A 21,417-nucleotide genomic window follows, 5' to 3' on the forward strand; every position below is an offset into this window, starting at 1 on the left:
ACCAAAACTTCCCCTAGAAAACCCTGTCTAACACTAAACGGGACATACTAACTTCTATACCCTAACACAGTGCAGACCTAGACCCAAAACTACAACTATTACAGAGGGTCAAAAGAATGCCAAATGAGACTAAACCACCAATACTAGAATGCCCTCCCGCCACCCCGCCATAAACTAAGATGGCCGTCAACTAAATAACTACCCCAGGAGACCTAAGGAATACAGGAACCTAAGCAAAACTACCTCCCTAATCTATATCTAAAGACAATCATGGGGAACAGTCTTAAGCAATGAAGTTCAGGATAGTTCAATCCGGAGGCATAACAGGGGGGCCGCATCCACTCAGTGAAGAGCTTCAGATGGAGAAGTGAAGAACTTGGCAGATGCTCCATCCACTACTCTCAGGCAAGCCGGATACAAAATGGAGTAGTGGTAGCCCTTGGCACCTCCACAGAAAGTCTGGATAAAAGGATACTCTGCTTCCATCACAAATGACTTCTCCCTTAGTACGTGCAGCTTGGAGAATAGCATCTCTGTCCTTGAAGTGCAAAAGTTTGACAAGAAAGGGACATGGAGGGCCACCAGGGGAAGAGGCCGAGCCTGAACTCGATGCGCTCAACCGAGAAATAGGGAGAAAAGGTATCCACAGGAAGAATCTCCTTCAGCCACGTTCCAAGGAACAACAAAGGATTATTCCCTTTCACCTCCTGCACAGAGACTCTAGAAGTAAGCGGGATCTGAGCACCAGAATTTCTTTGAGTAGGGCCACCAGAGCAAGAGGACCCATCATCAGAAGAGGCATCCTCATCAAAGGTTGGCCAAGAGGCCTCGGCATTCAGTTTGGATTTCTTATTCCGTTTATTACCACGAGAGCCACCAATGGCAGACAGGGCCTCACTAAGAGCAGGCAGAAAGTCATTAGCCACACAGTCCACTGGTCAAGGAACACAACAGCTCTGCAGATTTATCCACGCAGCATGCACTGCACCACAAGTCCCAGCAAGGCAAGATGTCTCCCACCAGGGTACCCACAATCTGTATGAGAAGATCAGCAGTCAGCCCAGCAATAGACCTAGAGGGATGAGGCCAGGGCTCCAGCAAGGCTCTTCAGGGTTCCAGCATGCACTTCAGCTCCCCAGGGAGCAGCAGAGGAGAGGCAGGGTCCGTGCAGCTGCAAGGGATCCAGCATAGACCGCACTCCATGGCGGGAGTCTCCACAGAAACCAGGCCTACAGTTAGAAGCCACACCCACAAAGGCCCGCTATGGCACTCACAGCCAGAGAGGGCCAAGAAGACAGGGAGCAGAGCACCGGAGAAGGCCACACTGCCCGACAGCACAGATCGTCCGGGACCAGGAGAAGGCATGCTACTCGACCAGGATCCCCAGCAAAGCTCCGCAGCGCGACCGACCACAGCTCAGGCCGCAGGAGGAGGAAGCCGCCCAGTCCACCGTCAGCCTCTGGAACCGGACCAGAAACAGCCCGGGTGTTCCTCCACTCCAGAGGGACCCACCAGGAGAAGACCGGCCACTCACTCACACAGGCCACTAAAAGCATGGCTGCAGAGCGGGGTTAGCGGGAGCTCTCAGCACAGCCGTCCATCCAAGCCACACCCCTCTCTCCTGATGTCCTCTGTGCTGCACTTACTGAGAGCAGCAGCAGCGGCTGCAGACACTGACAAATGACTTCATTGCTGGAAGCCAATGCTGCTTACAGCCTCGCAGTAAGTGCAGCACCGAGGTTGTCAGGAGAACATCAAACCCGCTGAGAGCCCCTGCACCTAAGCCTGCTGGTCAGATAAGAAGAACAACAGGGGGAGGAGGGAAGGGGAAAAGTGATGTGGCACATGGGGTTTGGGAGAGAGGTGATTTGGCACAGGGGGAAGAAAGTGGCACAAGGGGATAAAGGGGAAATAAAATGGCACAGGGGGATAAAATGGCACAGGGGGGATGAAATGGAACGAGGGGGATTAAATGGCTTGGGGGATAAAGGGTGGAATAAAATGGCACAGTGGGGATAAGATGGCACGGAGGATAAAGGGGGGAATTAAATGGCACAGGGAGTTGTAAAGAGGGGGGTGATGCATTTGCACAGAGATAAATAAAGGCGGAATAAAATGGCACAGGGAAATCAAGAGGAAATGATGTGCCACAGGGGGTAAGGGGGGATGATTTGACACAGGGCACTGGGGAAATAAAGTGGTGCAGCAGGATGAAGAGCTATTAAACTGCACTTAGAGATTCTACTGTAATATTGCTTTTTATTATGTTTTATAGTTAATTACACTCTGGAGTGAGTACAGTGCAGTATTTGGTAATTTAGAAAGATTTTTGAGCCTTTTTTCCCAATTGGGGACATCTCTCAACAGTTTTTTGTTCCCTGTTAGTGTCCGCTATTGGGAGATTCTACTGTATTTTATATCACCGTGTGCGGAAATGTAAGAACTATTAAACTATTAAAATATAATATTATTAAAACTGCATAACAAACATAACAAAAAACTTAACTCCAGAATTGCTGATTTTTGAAACCTTACTATAATAAAATTTTTTTTATAAAAAGTGATTAAAAAAACAACTCCCATCTAAACAAAAATGGTGCTGATAAGAACTGCAGATCAGGGCGCAAAGAATGAACCTGGTATAGGGGAAAAACTAAAAAGTTATAAGCGTCAGAATAGGGTAATTTTAAGTATGTGTATTTTCTTACAAAAGAAAAGTTTAAAAATATTTAAATGTTATAAAAAAAATATATATATATTTAAACATTATATCTGGACAGCGTGGCCTCTGCTAGGCATTGGCTGACATCAGTTAGCGAAGTTACTCACAAACTCAATAGTTTTCACATCAACCTATTATTTTTTTTTTTCAGTTTCCAAACTTCACATATGGTAGCGATAACTTCAACATCAGATGTCCGATCTTATGCAGGTCAGATGGACAAAGACCCGTGCTCTGTCCTGCCGCGTGCAACGTTTCAGGGCAAACCCCCTTAGTCATGCGCACAGGTAGGACAGGTCAGGTGATAGATTTAGGGCATAGCAATATTCCTGTTAACTCTTTCAGTGCTGGAAATTCAACAATGTTCCCACATATACAATGCCATTAACCAATCACCGATGTATACTTAGAGAAATACCTTAAAGGGGTACTCCGGTGGAAAACATTTTTTTAATACATCAAATGGTGCCAGAAAGTTAAACAGAATGGTAAATTACTTCTATTAAAAAATCTTTACCCTTCCAGTACTTTTAAGCAATTGCACCTTACACCCGTATCAGGAACTGTCCAGAGCAGTATAGGTTTGCTATGGGGATTTTCTCCTGCTCTGGACAGTTCCTGATACGGGCATCAGGTGTCAGCAGAGAGCACTGTGGACAAAACATTAATTAAAAAAGAAAAGAATGTTCTCTGTAGCATACAGCTGCTAAAAAGTACTGGAAGGGTAAAATCTGTTTAACTTTCTGGCACCAGTTGATGCAGTACCGCAGTACCCCGTAAAAACTACATGCTTCATTCATTACCTTTTGGTTCGAGAGATTACAACTCTGTGATCCAATAAGTCCCACGGCACAGTAAGTTCCTTCTATTATGTTTCTTATTCATTCTCAATTCCACTTTTTCAATAAGTTGCCAACTTAGATCTGATACTACATGCCCGTTACTTTTGAAATGCCGTGCTACATTAGTTTCTCCATATTGAGTTTCCACTTGTAAATACCTCCGAATTACTGACTTTTGTTCAGCTATTCTTGTTCTAATCTGCCGTGCAGTTGGCTCAACATAAATCTTGCCACAAGGGCATTTAAAGGGGTACTCCGGTGGTTAATTTTTTTTGACTATATGGCATCTTCTTTGTAAGTTTAGTTTGTTTGCAATATACATGTGTTATATGTTTTGGCAGCATGTGTGTGTTTTTCTTACCTGTTTGTTGGGCAGGAAGTTCTGTAGTTCAGAGGGTTTTCTTTTACTGTTGTCCACAGTTCTGAGTCTGTTGTGGACAAGATGTCACAGCTTTTTTTTTTTCTCTGTCTGCATGAGAAAAATAAGCCACGCCCCCTCATCTCATCCAGCTGAGTACACAGCTCCTCACCTCCCCTCCCCCCTGCTCTGTATTCTAAGGACGCAGGTCTGCACAGGAGAAGGACCTCACAGAGAAGATAAGTGTTATCTGAAGGGGAGGATGAGAAGGTGCACGGGCTGGGGATGTATGGACTGCAGGGGAATAAATCTCATATTGGGAATGATCTCTATGTGAAGGGGGAGGGTGGACTCCTGAATGACATTCATGCTGGGAGTTGTAGTCCCTGTTGTGTGTGTGTATGCTAGTGTTTACAAACCAGTGTGCCTCCAGCTGTGCCTGACAGACTTTGGGCATGCTGGGAGTTGTAGATTTGCAACAGCTGGAGGCACACTGGTTGGGAAACACTGTTCTAGCCTATTCAGCATAAACATCATGTTACACCAGTGTTTCACAACCAGTGTGCCTCTAGCTGTTGCAAAACTACAACTCCTAGCATGCCCAAAGGCTGTCAGGGCATGCTGGGAGTTGTAGTTTTGCAACACCTGGAGGCACCCTGGTTGGAAAACACTGGTATATGCCCTATAGAGGTGTGGTGAACTACAACCCCCAGGAGACTACAGAGGCAGCATGCTGGTGTTATACCACATACTGAAGACTCCTGAATGACACATGCTGGGAGTTGTAGTCCCTTTTGTGTGTGTATGACAGTGTATCCCAACCAATGCTGATTATATTAGTGTGCTGTGTATAAGGGCGCTGACCCGGGAAAATAGTAGGGTGGGTAAAGGGCAAAAACAAACAAAAAAAGGAGCTGCCCCAAACCAGCAAGGCATGTGGCATGCTGGGATTTGTAGTTTTCAAGCACAGCAAGAAACAGGAAATAGAAGAAAAGATAGGAAAACAAAGTGGGGGATAAAAAGACAACAAAGACCGGAAATAGAGTCACCTAAACAACAAGAATAGAAATGAAACAAAACAAATAGGGTAAGTCAAAAATGGAAAAACACGTTGACCACCGGAGTACCCCTTTAAAGAAGTCAGAAGTGTAATCAAATGGGAAATATAAAGGAAGGACTTATACTTCTCCTTTCTCATGGATCCACTTTTGACTTTGGCTCAAAAATTGCAGTGGCAGTTTTTCAAAAAACACCAGAAAAAATAAACCTGTGTTTAAACCTAACCTCATTCTTCCTCTATATTTCATAGCGAGGGATCTTGCTCTTGCTTTTCTTATCATTTCTGTATAGCTCAGTCAGAAGTTTTGATAGCACAAAACTGCAGACAGTTTTCCTTTAAAAAGGATCCATGGTCAGTCCCAAATATTGAGTTTTCTATTAATGTTGTAATAGCATCAGGTGCCCTTATTCCAACAGTGGTTTTATCTTCTTGCTATTCCTCTCAGGTCCTGAGATACAGGGGTTTAACTATCTGATTATCTGCACTTTTCACTGGAATAGTCAGATGGAAGGACTTGATTTGCAAAATGGGATGTGAATCAGCTCAGGGGGTGTGATAAGGATCTTCATATTTCCAACCTATGCTTCTCCCCCCTCACACCCTTGAGCCTAATATTTACACCCTATTTGGTAAAACAGTTATAGCCCATATGACTATTAAGTGAAAAGTACAGATAGTCAAACAAATAGCAAAACCCTGATATCTTGGGAACTACGGGGCATAGCAAGAAAGTAAAAATACTGTTGAAGTCAAGGTACCCAAGGCTAGAACATTATACGAAACAAAATCTACTTTTTTGGACTGATTCCAAGTCCTCATTTATGCATATGTTTATATATTACCGCTCATATCCATGACGTCTTTACTCGGACATCATTCAGTTTGACTATTCAGTAAATCCAGAGTCACCTGAGTTTTCTCAGTGATATCAATGTCTTTCTTTGTTAGCAATAAATGCTGACTAATGCCCTTCTATTTATCTCTCAAGTTATCTCTCAATATCTCTCTATCTATTTATCTCTCAATCCATCTATTTATCTACCTATCTATTATTATGCCTTATACACAATCATAGTCACTGCTGTTAATAGCATAATAAAACCTATCACAGTCAGGCTGTAAAGAACCACAATAAAGGTCAAAGAGGTGATTTATTCAAGTCATACAACTGCTGATCATATGCAAGGGAAGTGCCAGATTTATGGAAGAACAAGCCCATTACAAGCAGCCAGGTTGATAAATAGGGTGCAGGATCTGGCATTATGTTGCCTTCGGCTTCAATCTCGGTGACTTCACTAATGACTCTGAGCCTAATGCCACATTATTCCTAGCCGATGATCTGCAGGTTGCAGGCCTGCTGCTTAGAGGCAGATATATTTATAAATATCTGATGCCATGTTTTATATCCTTTGTTCCTTTCTTGATTTGCAGCATCTTTCTTACATTTTGTATTCTTTATGTAACACACCCTCTATAAGAAAAAAAAAGCCAGAGCTCTGCTAAAAAAAAAAGGTCATCAGATTTCGTCTCATAGAATCCACAGGAGTCAAACAGATAGTCGTTTCAAAGATACCTTTTTGTCTCTTGGAAACTTAGGAGAAAGGAAATGAAAAGGGTTATCCTTTATGGAAAAGGCCACATTGAAATATGAACAGCGCAGGGAAGCGTTTCTCCTTTAAAGGGGGAGAAGTGAATTCTGATGGGTCTTTGTTGTGTTTTGGATCTCTCTGAAAATCCTCGTAATTGTCTCCCAGCCCAGTCTTATACATACTGTGTGGCACTGGAGGGTGGAAAAAGGTTAAAAATATCCTCGTCCTATAATAAAAAGCTTCCTCACTGTACATAGTCTCAGATACGATGTCTTTTGTTAAGGCTTGAAGCATGTGCTTCACACGTGGAGATCACAAACAGTAATCTCCACCTGGCTGCATTGTGCTCCTCAGACACAACAATGAGAGGTGTTTACATTCATTAATAGGCAAATAAAAGAGTTGCAATAAAGGAAGAATCTGCATTAGTGACTTTTGAGAAAACAGATTTATCAAAGAATGTCTACGGTAGAGCTATTTTCCCATGTTTATTTGAGTGGTGGGTTTGACTAGCGTGCATCTTATTTATCAAGAAGGTACAGCAGGATGAATAATTTTGCGCAGCTCTTCTGTGGTGGGAAAAGCTCTACCACATACACTTTTTCTAAACACTTGTGAGGGAGGGAAGTAGACACTTTCCCGGGTCCTGAATTTGGCAGGTTAGGTGTTTTTACTTACTTTCACAGAGCTGCTAAGACATTTTTACTTGCATTTTAGATGCTACAATCAAATTTGATTGCGGTGTATAAGGGGTTAAAGTCGGGCATCACCGTGATCGGTGATGTCTGGCATTAGAGATGGGTCCTGGTGGCAGAGAGCCGCCAGGACCACCCAGCTATGACCTGCACTTAGCTCCTGAACACGTGTCATAGAAGGGGAGTGGGACGCTGTCGTCCACAATGGGTTAAAGGTTGAATTGTGGAAGGTAGAAGTGATTCTCACGCCTACTGGTAGGTGGTGTAGCTTTGCGCCTAAAAAAGTACCTTTGCGCACAAAATAGCGACTTTTGACAAAAGTCGTAAATGATAAATATGTGACCACTGCATGGTCAAAAAGAAAAAGTTCTACAGGTAGGCAAAAAGAATGAAACTGTTTATATCAAAAGGCGCATAAAAGTCTCTAAATATGCTGCTTGCTTCTGAACGGCGCCTAAACATAGAAAAAAAATGCTCTAAAAACAATGATAAATCTCCCCCAATCTGTTATGGAATAGATGACTTGAATTGCTGTGTATCAGTCTTCTGCAAATATTAAACCTGCTTATTCTAGGTAGTATAGTTATTGCTAGTGTAGAAGTATTAACTGATTGATGAAACTAAATGGTGAATATCAGATAATGCTATTTTGCTATTACGGGCCAATTCCAGGCAGAGGCGTACGTAGTGCCCCCTTAACCCCTGGAAAATTGCTTTATCAGCTTAGAAACCTTGATCGATCGATACCCCCCAAGTAGGTAAGTATGTTGGTAGGTTGGTAGCCAAGAAGGTATGTAGCTGTCTAGGTAGGTAAGTAGGTAGGTAGCCAAGTATCTAGGTAGGTAGGTAGCTATGTAGGTAGATAGCCAGGTTAGTAGATAGGTTTCCAGATACGCAAGTAAGTAGATAATTAGGTAGGTAGGTAGCAAGGCTGCCAGCCAATAAGGTAGCTATCACATTTTATCATTAATCAATGTGGAAATCGACATAATTCCAAATGTTTCACGTACCTTTTCTTGTAACGGTAAAGCATTATCAGCAGTCCAAATACAGTTTCAAGTTAGTGGTACCAAATATGTGAAAGCTTACTCTGCCTATCTCATCCCTCCCCTGCTTGCAGTTATTTTTGCCCCGAATATTCACCACTGAATTACATTGTCCACTCTGTCTAACTGCTAGGTAAGTTACCGGGGAGCGATGAATGCTTGTCAGCATTTTATTCAGTCTGTGTTGTGGGCAACCGACATTAGATATTCTGCTTTGTTGATTTTCTGAGAGAAAAACAAAACGTTTGCGGTGAAGAAAATAAAATATGATATATTTTTGTGAATTCTAATGCAACATTACTGTCTATGTGATGAATTTATCATGGTGGAAAAAATTATACACAATGCAGCTGGAAGTTTGCACATTCAAATCAGTCAATTCTTGGTATTCCCCATTGATTTCCATATGTTTCTTGAATTCAACTGTCTTGCTTTTGGAACTATTTCCCACTCTTTCTTGCAAAATACTTCATGTTCAGAATGTTTTTCGGCCATCTTGCAAACAATTATGACCACACAATTTTAATAATAATTATTTCTGGAGACTATAAAGGCCATTCCAAACCCATACAGGTTATTACAGTCGCTGGAGATAAATATTTTGTTTTGCATGTTCTTTACATTTTCATTAGCCTTTCCGTATCAATTCCCCAATGTTGAATGAAAACAAATGGAGAATTTGAACACCATGTCATATTGGTACAGAACTAATACTGGAAAACTACAATGTATTGCATATATGTGTAGTGAATATACAGTATGAGGCTATGTTCACACGGCGCAAAGTCCGTGCAGAATTCCGCCAGAATATTCCGCACGGTCATTCCACTGCAGCAGAGTCCTATTGATTTTAATGGGATTCTGCTGCACATGGAGGAATTTCCGCGAAAAACGGAAATCCTGATTCCGGCATCTGCAAAAAAATAGACCTGTCTATTCTTTTTGCGGATTTCACTGGGAAATGCATTGATGTCTATGAGACGATGCATTTCTGAGTGAGCCTAGTGCCCGCCAGACTTTCACATATTACCACCATGTAAAAACGCCATGTAAGTATGGCGTTTCATATTTGCCTTTTGACTAACATCTAGGCACAACTATGTGTCTGTTTTCAGCCTTATTTCCCTGTTTAAAAATTTGTGTATCTAAGATATAAATAAATAAATAATAAACATTCCCACTGCTTCAGTAAAAAAAAGCTATGGCTTCAGTAACATCACTATACTGTATTAAGGTGAGATTTAAAAAGTGGAAAAATAGAAAAGAGAATTATTATGGAATTATTATGTACAGTATTAGGGAATAGCATTATATACAATTTACTTTAAACTTTTATCAGCCAATCTGTCCAGCTGCTGGTACGAGCAAAGCAAGCCCAGAACTGTGGTGCAGATACAAACTGCACATCGAATGACATTTTACATTACAGTCTTGGGTGAAATCCAGTAAATAATACCAACCCCAGTATGTGTACATGCAGTTTTCATGACATCACTGGAATATCTCTTTAAATGTTAATACTATTGCCATTTTACTACCCAGAGCACCACTGCTGCTCATTAATGTGCAAAATAAATGTACAAATCCTTCTACATGTATTATATATTATACAAATAAAATATTTATGCAGGCTTACCCATAATTCCAGGTATATTCCAGTTTGTACTTTAATGCTTTTTATTGGTAATTTCTGTTAAATATGTATATGCTATTATTCATAGTATTATTAGAGGAATTTTCCTGAAGATAGAAACATAATTCAATTTAGTCAAAACACTAAACGATTCCATCACGCCGTAGCTGAATAAATGGAACTGGATGCTCTCCAGATCTATAATTTAATGCTTGGCTGATCTAAAGGGTTGTAGGAAACACAGTTTTGTTTTTCTTTACATCCCAGCATTTGTTCTAGGTGACCTTTCCTCATGTATCGGCCCCTTTCAAAGGTGACTATAACAACAGTGTAAGGAGGACCTCTGACCGGAAATATATAAAAAAAATAAATTCAAGGATGTTACTAACATTGTAATTGGGATCATGTTCCTGTCACTTTTATCTGTGTAGTTCTGGCCAGATAAAAGCCCCATTGTGCTGCTTACTTCTGCATTCCTCTCCCTAGCAAGGGGCGTGTCCCATCAACTCTCACTTCCTGACTCTGTGTCTCTCAGTGCCTGCTGAAGGGGATCCATATGACGTGCTGTGAAAACCTAGATTACCAGAAACTGAATATCAAGTTAGCCTGTATGGGCACATCTAGTGGCTGGAATTTAAACGTCCAAATATAAAAGGTAAAAACCACAATATTTATTTTTTTATTTTTTTAAATATGTTTTTATTATGTTTCTCAAACATGAAAATCAAATTCAAACCATCCTCCAGGGGATCACACCACACAACAGGAGAGTCTAATAAGCCACAGAATACGTTGTACGAACATTGCATAACTGGAACCAGCTACAAGGACTATATATGCATTACCTCTCCAAAAGGGCACTACACAGGAGCAATCCCAAACCGCATGCAAAAGAGTGCCTCTCTCCCGCCCACACCTGAAACAAACGTCAGACCCCGAGACTCCCATTCTATGTAATCTAACAGAAATATAATACAAACGTAGAATAAATCTTGACTGAATAAGCATGTCATGGGATTATACGTTGTAACCACTTCCCGCCATAGTTCCTCTGAAAGACTAGGAATATCATTGACCCATTTCAAATACGCAATAGTAAAAGGATCCGGGCCCACTGATTGCAATAAGGCATACACCTGGGTAAGGGGTTTGGAAATACCGGTGGTCCCCAGGAGCAATTCCAAGTCATTAAACACAGGGGTAACTTCCAGGGAGCCAAACTGGGCAGATACCGCATGTTTCAACTGAAGATACCTGAAATGGGCATCCCAAGGAACTTCAAAATGGCTTCTCAGATCAGCAAATGAAGGAAAGATACAATCTTCTCCTAACAAATGCACAGTAAATTTAACTCCATGGGAGCTCCAAAACCTGGCAACCTCCAACTCCCATAGGTGAGCCAAATGAGGGTTACCCCACAAGGGTGCTCGGAGAGAAACTACCGGTTGAGGGAAGTGCCCCGAGACCACCAACCACACCGCAGCTACTGTCTTAATAGGTGTCAACAAGGATGAAGAGGGAGTAAATCTGTACAATACATTAGTCAGTGTCTCATACGAACCCATGAGAGCCCCCGCCAGAGAGATCCAGGTCAATCCACCAACTGCGTACACCAGCTGTGAAGCTAAAAAATAGTTATTAATATGTGGAGCCGCAAGTCCTCCTCGTTGTTCTTGCGCCTGGAGCAGTGCCCGACCCAATCTCGGAGGTTTATTTTGCCAATAGAAGGATCTCAGAGCTATATCAAATTTTACAAAAAAAAAACTCTAGGACGGAAAATAGGTGACAAATGAAAAAGATATAGAAATTTAGGAAGAAATATCAGCTTGAAAATATTAACCCTCCCTGCCAAAGACAAGGGTAGAGAGTCCCATGCCTGAAGCCTTGTGATGGTAGACTCCACAAGAGGGTTCAAATTAACCCCTTAAGGACACAGGGCTTTTCCGTTTTTTCCACCTTCTAAAAATCATAACGCTTTAAATTTTGAACCTAAAATTACATATTATGGCTTTTTTTTGGGCGCCACCAATTCTACTTTGCAGTGACATTAGTCATTTTATCAAAATATCCACGGCGAAGCGGTAAAAAAAATAATTGTTCCACAAAATTTAAGAAAAAATGCAATTTTGTATCTTTTTGGGGCTTCCGTTTCTAGGCAGTGCATATTTTGGTAAAAATAATACCTTATCTTTATTCTGTAGGTCCATAAGGTTAAAATGATAGCCTACTTTTATATGTTTGATTTTGTAATACTTAAAAAAAAATCATAACTACATGCAGGAAAATGTATAGGTTTAAAGTTGTCATTTTCTGACCCCTATAACATTTTTATTTTTCTGCGTATGGGCCGGTATGAGGGCTATTTTTTTGCGCCGTGATCTGAAGTTTTTATCAGTACCATTTTAATATTGATCGGACTTTTTGATCGCTTTTTATTAATTTTTTCATTATCTAAAAAGTGACCAAAAATACGCTATTTTGGACTTTGGAATTTTTTTGCTCATACGCCATTAACCGTGCAGTTTAATTAATGATATATGTTTATAGTTTGTACATTTCCGCATGCGGCGATACCACATATGTTTATTTTTATTTACACAGGTTTTTTTTTTTAAATGGGAAAAGGGGGGGGGGGTGATTCTTACCTTTATTAGGGAAGGGGTTAAATTATCTTTATTAACTTTTTTTCACAGTGTATTTTTTTATTTTATTTTTTGCAGTGTAATAGCCCCTCCTCCCCCCTAGTGGCTATTACACTGCACATACCGATCTCATGCAGAGATCATTGCCATGCATTGACACGGCAAAGATCAGTGTTATCGGTGGTCGATTGCTCAAGCCTGGATTTCGAGCATTGAGCAATCAATCGTCGATTGGCCATGACAGAGGTACGGCCTGCGTCCTTAAGAGGTTAAGGTCCATAAAAAAACACAATATTTATAAAGGACATATATTAGAGAGAGTCTTAGAATTACTATATGTGCAACATATCAATATTTAATGTTGGTGACAGTGTCTAATAATCCCCAGTCATGTTTTTAGACTCTTAAAGGAGTTAAAGAGGTTTTGCCATTAAAGTGTACCTGTCGATAACAAAAAGTTTATATATAATGACAATACTATTATATGTATATTTGTAATATACATTGATAATTTTTTTTTACATATTTTTGGGTGAAAAAATGCTGTCCCTGTAGCTATTGTCCAAATACAAGAAGTGGGGACAGGACAAGCAGGGCTCTGTGCAGGCTCCTGGCTTGTCAATCATCTCGCTGTGTGTGCCAGGAATGTGTCACAGAGCAGAACCCTGCTTGTCTTCACTGCACAGAGCCCTGCTTGTCCTCAGTGTACAGAGCCCTGCTTGTCCTCAGTGCACAGAGCCCTGCTTGTCCTCAGTGCACAGAGCCCTGCTTGTCCTCAGTGTACAGAGCCCTGCTTGTCCTCAGTGTACAGAGCCCTGCTTGTCCTCAGTGTACAGAGCCCTGCTTGTCCTCAGTGTACAGAGCCCTGCTTCTCCTCAGTACACAGAGCCCTTCTTGTCCTCAGTGTACAGAGCCCTTCTTGTCCTCAGTGTACAGAGCCCTGCTTGTCCTCAGTGTGCAGGGCCCTGCTTGTCCTCAGTGTACAGAGCCCTGCTTGTCCTCAGTGTACAGAGCCTTGCTTGTCCTAAGTGTAAAGAGTCCTGCTTGTCCTCGGTGTGCAAAGCCCTGCTTGTCCTCAGTGTACAGAGCCCAGCTCGTCCTCGGTGCACAGAGCCCTGCTTGTCCTCAGTGTACAAAGCCCTGCTTGTCCTCAGTTTACAGAGCCTTGCTTGTCCCCAGTGTACAGGGCCCTGCTTGTCCTCAGTGTATAGGGCCCTGCTTGTCCTCAGTGTATAGAGCCCTGCTTGCTCTCAATGTACAGAGCCCTGCTTGTCCTCAGTGTACAGAGTCCCGCTTGTCCTCAGTGTACAGAGCCCGGCTTGTCCTCAGTGTACAAAGCCCTGCTTGTCTTCAGTGTACAGAGTCCTGTTTGTCCTCACTGTACAGAGCCCTGTTTGTCCTCAGTGTACAGAGCCCTGCTTGTCCTCAGTGTACAGAGCCCTGCTTGTCCACAGTGTACAGAGCCCAGCTTGTCCTCAGTGTACAGAGCCCTGCTTGTCCTCGGTACAAAAAGCCCTGCTTGTCTTCAGTGTACAGAGCGCTGCTTGTCCTCAGTGTACAGATCCCTACTTGTCCTCAGTGTACAGAGCCCTGCTTGTCCTCAGTGTACAGAGCCCTGCTTGTCCTCAGTGTACAGAGCCCTGCTTGTCCTCAGTGTACAGAGCCCTGCTTGTCCTCAGTGTACAGAGCCCTGCTTGTCCACCCACACTTCCTGTATTTGGACTCCTCACAGAGCTACACAGACAATAGCTGTAGGGACAAAAATATACACATTTTTTAACCAATGTATATTACAGATATACATATGATAAGCACGGAGGAAGAAAAGAATGTTGCACTCACAGGTCTGGTATGCACTTCTTAATTGAAGAATGACAGCGGGTGTGCAGGTCAGTGTAGCGGGGGCACCTCAATGGAGGCGCCGCCGCTACATTGACCTGCTCCCCCACTGTCATTCTTCAATAAAGAAGTGCATACCGGACCAGTGAGTGCGACATTCTTTTCTTCCTCCGTGCTTATCATTTGGCTTTGATCCACTACTTGCTTGTCAGGACTGCAGCAGGCCCTCTCTGGTGTTCCCACACAGCCAGTCTAATTAGCTGGTTCCTTGTACAGAGTAGCGATTGTATTCCTTTGAAGTGCCAGCCACTCTTTCCCTTCACTGTACAAATATACATACAGTATAATGATATTATCTACTTTATATAAAAATATTTTTTAACGACAGGTACACTTTAAGATAAATGGATCTACACAGATGCAATATGTGACATTAAACATATTTGACAATAAAAGTAATTATCAGAAATCAATTGTTTTTGAAAGACAACCCTACCAATATAGGTTGGATGCTCTCTTGTTTTTTTTGCTTGTTGTCATGGGATACGTCCTTTTCTCTTCTGGTCAGACATCCTCAGTGGCTCAGTTCTCACACACAGTGAATACACAACCAAATAGACTGCAGCATATACAGCTGCTCACTTGCCTTTTAGAAATATATCATTCACTTATATTCACTTATATTCTTATGTATTAGGGAGTCTGGTTGAATATCCACTGGCCAGAATGAGGTAAATATACCTCATATAAAAATTATGCCCTGCTTTAGCTGCTTTATAACAATCTGTAACACTAAATTTACATGGCAGGAGGGGGGAGGAAATGATTCACTATAACAACTCTGTACACTGTGTGAGGAGAGAAGAGATAACTTTACCATTATAAAGATTACATTCTACTCATGGATGGCTCTTACTATGTAGCACAGGAATGAGCATCTGCACTAATGTGTACTGCGATATAAAGTTCAATGCAAATCATGTGACAATCAGAAGCTCAACCTACCACACAGATTTCCATATGAAAAGGAGAAAGGATAAAAAGAAGGCAGAGACAAGGAAATAAGATCATGTTGGCATAAATTTTCAGAGGCAGGCATTTAATTATATTCAAATCTTATAGAATATTAAGTTTGCTGTGAAAACCCCTTCAATTGTTGACTTGCCAAGACGCTACCTCTAAGAATATACAGTGTGTGAACTATAGAAGAATAACTGGGAAGAAACTAAAACTTAACTTTTAACAGGTGCCCATTACCTCTACCTCTAATAAGTGGAACTAGAGAGAATGCGCTATTCCATCTGGAGGATAGCTACTTTGCATGGTTTTATCCTAGTGAAGCACTGCATGGCCTGCACCACAAATTCCACTCCAAAATGCACTGTGCACGCTGCTGAATTTCCACTATAGAAAACTCGGCTGTGGAAATGTAAATTCTGGAACATGTTCATTCTTTCCCTGGTTCCACTTGGAAATTCATTGGCCTCAATAGTGACAGCGCATGGCCGTGCACGGAATGTCTGCTGGTCATTTCTTGTAGCATGAATGCACCCTGTGGTTCTACATGTTAGTTTGTTCAGCAAAGAAAAAACATCTTGGTTGGCGTCTTGGTTGGCGTCTTCCCCAAGTAGAATAAGATAAGGTTTAGCCAAAGTTAAAAGTAAAATTGGCTTTTATAATAAAAATAAAAAAATGCTTTTTATTGAATAAAAGCCGTATTTACTTTTAACTTTGGCTAAAGCTTATCCTATTCTACTTGGGGAAGGCGCCAACCAGGACATCTATAAATTTTTTCTTTGCTGACCATTTTCTGACCGTTACCTTGAGGTTACAGGTGAAGACGTCAAGGCAACCACACCTCGATACTACCTGCACGACTTTGCAGCGAGTCTACATGCTTATGCAGGTGTTGTGCCCTCAGCACAACACCATATGGTAAGGAGATTTACCACACACGTGGTGATCTACCATAATAATATTCCACTAGGAGCGCACCTTGTCTTCTTTTCTTTATTTTAGCTACATGTTAGTTTGGTCCTCTCCCCAAGAAGAATTACATTACCATCTCAGTCCCACTATAGTGGGGAAACCTCTATAAAGGTTCTAAAGTTAATGCAGTCTGTAATTTGAAGAAAAAACTGTTATGGGAAGGGAGTCAAGGATGAGAGACAGAGCATGCTCTTGGAGAGAAGATTACCTTGTAATCTCTGCAGGCTGAGAATGGTGTCTCACTATGCTGAAACCTTTTCTTAAATGACACATTGACAGCCAGACAAATCCGTCTAATTGTATTCACTTAGTAAGGAGAAGTGAACAGAACCTGTAGTCAAAAACACAATATGCACAGTAATAAATGTCGTACTAAAGATGTAATATAAATAAAACATATAGTTAATGTAATATTGTTTCCTGCTGTTTAACCATATATTATATCTAGACATGAGCGAATTTTTGAAAAATACGATTCAGCTGATTCGCCAATTTTCCAAAAACATTTGTTTCGGTCAGAATTTATTCACGGTGAATCGCTATTAAAAACAGCTATTTATGGCCTACAGAGAGCCTCAATAGGGGTGTAAAACACTTTGGCTTGCTGTAACATGCATACGGCGTGCGCTGAGTTAGTGAAATAATACTGTTATTCAGTATGACATGCAGATCAGAAGCGTCGCTATTAGAATCACTGTCGCAGAGTGGCACAATGACAGAGCCTGGAGGTGGCATCAGTATGAGGAGACCATATAGGGGCTGAATGACCAAGTGTAGAGGTGGCGACAGCATGAGAAGACCATATAGTGGCTGAATGTCACAGTGTGGAGGTGGCGGCAGCATGAGACCATATAGTGCCTGAATGACACAGCGTGGAGGTGGCAGTAGCATGAGGAGACCATATAGAGGCTGAATGACACAGCTTGGAGGTGGCGGCAGCATGAGGAGAACATATAGTGGCTGAATGACACAGCCTGGAGTTGGTGGCAGTATGAGGAGACCATATAGTGTCTGAATGACCCAGCATGGAGGTGGCAGCAGCAAGAGGAGAACATATAGTGCCTTAATAACACAGCGTGGAGGTGGCGGCAGCATGAGGAGACCATATAGTGCGTGAATGACACATCTTGGAGGTGGCGGCAGCATGAGGAGACCATATAGTGGCTGAATGACACAGCATGGAGGTGGCGGGAGCATGAGGAGACCACGTAGTAGCTGACTGACAAAGCCTTGAGTTGGCAGCAACATATAGTGGCTGAATGACACATCCTGGAGTTTGTGGCAGCATGAGGAGAACATATAGTTGCTGAATGACACAGGCTGGAGGTGGCAGCAGCATGAGGAGAACATATAGTGACTGACACAGCCTGGAGTTGACGGCAGCATGAGGAGACCATACAGTGGCTTAATGACACAGCCTGGAGTTGGCAGCAGCATGAGGAGAACATATAGTGGCTGAATGTCACCGCCTGGAGGTGGCAGAAGTATGAGGAGACCACATAGTGGCTGAATGACACAGTCTGGAGGTGGCAGCAGCATGAGGAGAACATATGTTGGCAGTATGAGACAGGTTGGAGCTGGCATCAGCATAAGGAGAACACATGGTGGCAGAATGAGACAGCCTGGAGGTGGCAGCAGCAGCATCAGGAGTTCTGAAAGTGACCTGGTGGCAGAGTGGTGCGGTGGGTGGCAATACCAGTACCCGGTGGCAAAGGTGGGTGAAAAATGTAGAACTTGGCATCAGATGTGTGGCATCAGGCAGGTGGCAGGATCAGAATAGTAGCTAAGGCAGGTAGGCAGAATCAAACGGTCTCTTTTTTAAAAGTGTTAGTGTGAACAGGTAAGTATTGAGGATATGCATTACGTAAAACGTAACTTTTAATAATATGCTTAGGATTAAATACATGGACCCAATTTTTTTTTTATCAAACAAGAGGAAAGGTGTGCAAAAAACACCATGTGCCACCTACACCACCAAGTATTGATGTGATGCAATGACCTCTAAAAGGTGGAAGGGAACAACGTATGGTCCATTGTAACCTGTGGGGGTAGAAACTTCCCCTGTAAGGGCCAACTCTCGCATTATTAATTCCCTACTTGGCAAGTGTTACTCGCCCTAAAAAGGGCGGCCCCACACAGGAACCTCTCCCTATTTCCACCTACAAACACTGCCATTTCCCAGGGTTTTTAGGTGGAAATAGGGATTGGTTCCTGTGTGGGGCCACCCTTTTTAAGACAAGTAACACTTTCCTTGAAAAGGTGGAAGGGAACAACGTATTGTCCATTGTAGCAGGTGGGGGTAAAAACTTCCCCTGTAAGGCCCTACTCTCGCCCTATTAATTCCCTTCTTGGCAAGTGTTACTCTAAAAAAAGGGCGGCCCCACACCGGAGACTCTCTCTATTTAATCTTAAATACCCTGGGAAATGGCAGTGTTTGCAGGGGGAAATAGGGAGAGGTTCCTGTGTGGGACCACCCTTTTTAGGGCGAGAAACACTTGCCAAATAGGGAATTAATAATGCAAGAGTAGGGCCTTACAGGGGAAGTTTTTACCCCCACCGGTTACAATGGACCATACGTTGTTCCCTTCCACCTTTAAGAGATCTTTGCATCACATTAATACTTGGTGGTGTAGGTGGCACATGATGTTTATTGCACACCTTTCCTTTTGTTTGATTAACCCCTTAAGGACCAATGCAATTAAACCTGTACGCCCCTGAAAGACCAGGCCTGTTTTTTCAAATCGGGGATGTCTGTCTTTATTAGAGAATAACTCTGGTAACGTTTTGCCAATCACGATAATTCTGACATTGTTTTTTTGTCACAAGTTGTCCTTCATGTACATAGTAAAAGTAAGCCGATATCATTTGTAGTTTTTTTTTACAATGCAAAAAATCATGAAATTTTTACAAAAAATTAAGATTTTTTGCTATTTTAACACTAATTTATTGCATATATTTATACATACTGACCAAATAGTTTATGAAACTTATACTTTCAGATGTCTACTTTATTTTGACGTCATTTTTTAGTTTTTAATTAACATTTTAAATTAGTTAGAAGCCTAACAATTTAACTTGAAATTTAGAAAATTTAGAAAATTTGAAAAGTACATATTTTTTTATGTGCTATGCAAGGTTTGCAGAAATTAAAAGGTAGTAGAACATAGGAACACCCCCCCCAAATGACCCCATTTTAAAAACTAGACCCCTCAAGGTATTCGCTAGGCGGTACAGTGAGTATTTTAACACCATAGTTTTTTGGCAGGAATTATTACAAAGTAAGTGTTAAAAATTCGAAAATTGCAATTTTTCACAAATGCATCATTTGGGGGGCAAATTTTTTGTACATCACTTCTGATATTGAAAGAAATGCACCCTATATTTTATTTAGCTGCTTGTCCCATGTTCGGAAATACCCCCGCTTTGGCCATATATGGTTCCTTGGCCGTGTGGTAGGACTCAGAATAAGAGGAGCGCCATTTGGCTTTCAGGGCAGAACAGTACCCCCACCCCCACAAGTGACCCCATTTATATACCGCACCCCTACAAGTTATTGGCTGGACCAGGGACCTCTCTGATTGGTCCTTGGTCGGCTGGCAGTATAACGCGTCTGTCTGTGACAGTTAAGGCTCCTGATGGATATATCCGCCATGTTGTGGGAATGAGCACCCGCTCATGGCGAATATATCCATTACTGCTGCGGCTGGGTAGCTCAGTGTGTCCGCTCATGACTGCTGGCGGAAAATCCGCCGCTATGAGTGGACGCACAAAGCTACCCAGCCGCAGCAGCGAGCTCATTACCGTGACTGCTGCATAATGTGTAGGATCACGTGGTGGACATCCGCAGCATATTACATGCTGCGAATGTCCGCCAATGCGATCCTACACATTATGCTTTTTTTTTATTAGATTCATTGAATAAATGTATTTTTTATATATATATTGTTTTTTTACACTTTTATTACATTTTTATTTATTTTTACACTTTTATTTTATTTAGTTATTTATTTTTACACTTTTTAATGCTTTGGAATACTTAGTATTCCAAAGCAATGCAGTTATATGCTGCCTGCCAGTTTTCACTAGCAGGCAGCATATTTCACTAGCAGGCAATACCCAGGGCAGACCTGGGGGTCTTTGTAGGACCCCCGGCTGCCCAGATATGCAGCAGCACCCCGCGATGCTCCGGGGTGCTGCAGGAGAGACAGAGGGAGCCCCCTCCCTCTGTCAGAACTCCTTAAAGCGCGCGGTCACTTCTGACCGCGGCTGTAGGGGTTAAACTGTCGGGAGTGAAGTGAACTTCACTCCCGGCAGTGCGGCCACACACAGCACCCCGCGATCGCAATGTGGGGTGCTGCAGAGGAGACAGAGGGAGCCCCCTCCCTCTGTCAGAACTCCTTACAGCGCGCGGTCACTTCTGACCGCGGCTGTAAGGGTTAAACTGTCGGGAGTGAAGTGAACTTCCCTCCCGGCAGTGCAGCAGGCCCCGGCCAGCCGCGTATTACACGCAGCACCCCGCGATCGCGATGCGGGGTGCTGCAGAGGAGACAGAGGGAGCTCCCTCCCTCTGTCATAACACTTACAGCCCGCGGTCACTTCCGACCGCGGCTGTAAGGGTTAAAACTGCCGGGACCGAAGTTTACTTCGGTCCTGGCAGTGCAGCAGGGTCCCGGCTGTGTGATACAGCCGAGTCCCTGCCGCGATCTTGTGGGTGCACTGGGCAGCACCCACGAGAAGAATGGACGAGTATAGACGTCCAGGTGCGGGAACGCCCGCCAACCTGGACGTCTATACTCATCCATGGTCGTTATCGGGTTAAAAAATAAATAAAAAAATTGGGTACATATATTTTATCCTAAGAATATTATTAAAAGTTAAGCATTACATAATGCATATCCTCAATACTTACTTCTGGTCTGATGCGGAGGAATGTCTGTAACTGGGGAGCAGCGCCCTAAATCTGTTTAGCACTATCCATATTTGTGAAGTGTTGATGTGGCAC

At 42.5% G+C, this 21,417-nt stretch overlaps 1 long non-coding RNA gene across 1 annotated transcript in view; it reads left to right on the plus strand.

The window, feature by feature from the left end:
* The window catches only part of LOC130356651 (uncharacterized), a 134,455-nt gene that overhangs the window by 99,716 nt on the left and 13,322 nt on the right, over positions 1-21,417 (plus strand). The window contains exon 3 of the long non-coding RNA XR_008888958.1: positions 2,874-3,009. This is a non-coding gene — a long non-coding RNA (uncharacterized LOC130356651). The remainder of the gene's footprint in view (positions 1-2,873; positions 3,010-21,417) is intronic.

Source organism: Hyla sarda, chromosome 2, assembly GCF_029499605.1.
Source record: "Hyla sarda isolate aHylSar1 chromosome 2, aHylSar1.hap1, whole genome shotgun sequence".
Taxonomy (NCBI): Eukaryota; Metazoa; Chordata; class Amphibia; order Anura; family Hylidae; genus Hyla; species Hyla sarda.